Source organism: Trichechus manatus, unplaced genomic scaffold (genome assembly GCF_000243295.1).
Source record: "Trichechus manatus latirostris isolate Lorelei unplaced genomic scaffold, TriManLat1.0 scaffold00030, whole genome shotgun sequence".
In the NCBI taxonomy this organism is placed as follows: Eukaryota; Metazoa; Chordata; class Mammalia; order Sirenia; family Trichechidae; genus Trichechus; species Trichechus manatus.
Window position 1 is genome coordinate 21,840,462 of NW_004443966.1, and position 894 is coordinate 21,841,355.

Genomic DNA, 894 nt, shown 5'->3' on the forward strand with positions numbered 1-894 from the left:
CCCCTCGGGGGCTTCCCGCGGCCTCTACGTGGAGGCCTCGGTTCTGGGGCTCTTGCCCGGGCCGCTGGCTCTGTGCCAGGCCCTCTGTCTCTCCTCTGGAGCAGCTTGCTGGGAGAGAGCTCTCGTTACAGATTCTTTCAGGACAGCAGGCTTGAAATAGGATATTCCCTAAAGGGTCTGGCTCCGCGTTCTTTGTTAGGGCCCGGAGCCCCGCAGGTCCAGTGGCAGCCCCGAGGCCTGTGAGGAAACGCGGCAGATTTGCGGGGACGCTGCTGAGTCGGGGTGAGGGATTTTGACGTAGAGATCTTTGTGCATAGAGAACTGGTTGGCCATCACCCCGGAAAACTGAAGGGTTTCAACTTTAGAAGCCAAATAATCCTTTGATCAGGAAAATCAATCTATTTGTTTTGATCATGGGCATGGATAGCCTGAGGTTATAAACCTTGGTTAAATATGATTCGAATGTCACAAGATTTTGAAAGCAGGGAGTTAACTTTCAATAAGAAGTGACTTATAAATTTTCTTTGGACACGCCCCCAAAGAAAGCAATGTTTATAATCGATTCATCTTCGTTCAAGTTATTATCTAACCAGTACTTTTGTAATAACCTGTGCTGTTCCTATCAGTCTCTCCACCCTCCAGTCCACCTGGACCTTGATCCCAGATAAAACTTATGAAGCATTTTCTCCATCACATCACTTTCGTTCATTAAAAAACAAAACCCCCCAAAAACTTAAGCAGTAGAATGAGGTTCAACCTCCTTCACCTGGTATTGGAACTGAAGTCCTCAATCTGGTCCCAAATCACCTTTCCTTCCTCACTATCCATCATTTCCTTATACACTTGCTCCCTGAACAGACTTCTCTGTACACAGTCACCAGAACACTCCTTGAA

At 47.4% G+C, this 894-nt stretch overlaps 1 protein-coding gene across 3 annotated transcripts in view; it reads left to right on the forward strand.

Annotated features, from left to right (window-relative positions):
- TSPAN3 (tetraspanin 3) overlaps positions 1 to 894 on the forward strand; it is a 26,131-nt gene that overhangs the window by 554 nt on the left and 24,683 nt on the right. The window lies entirely within an intron of this gene.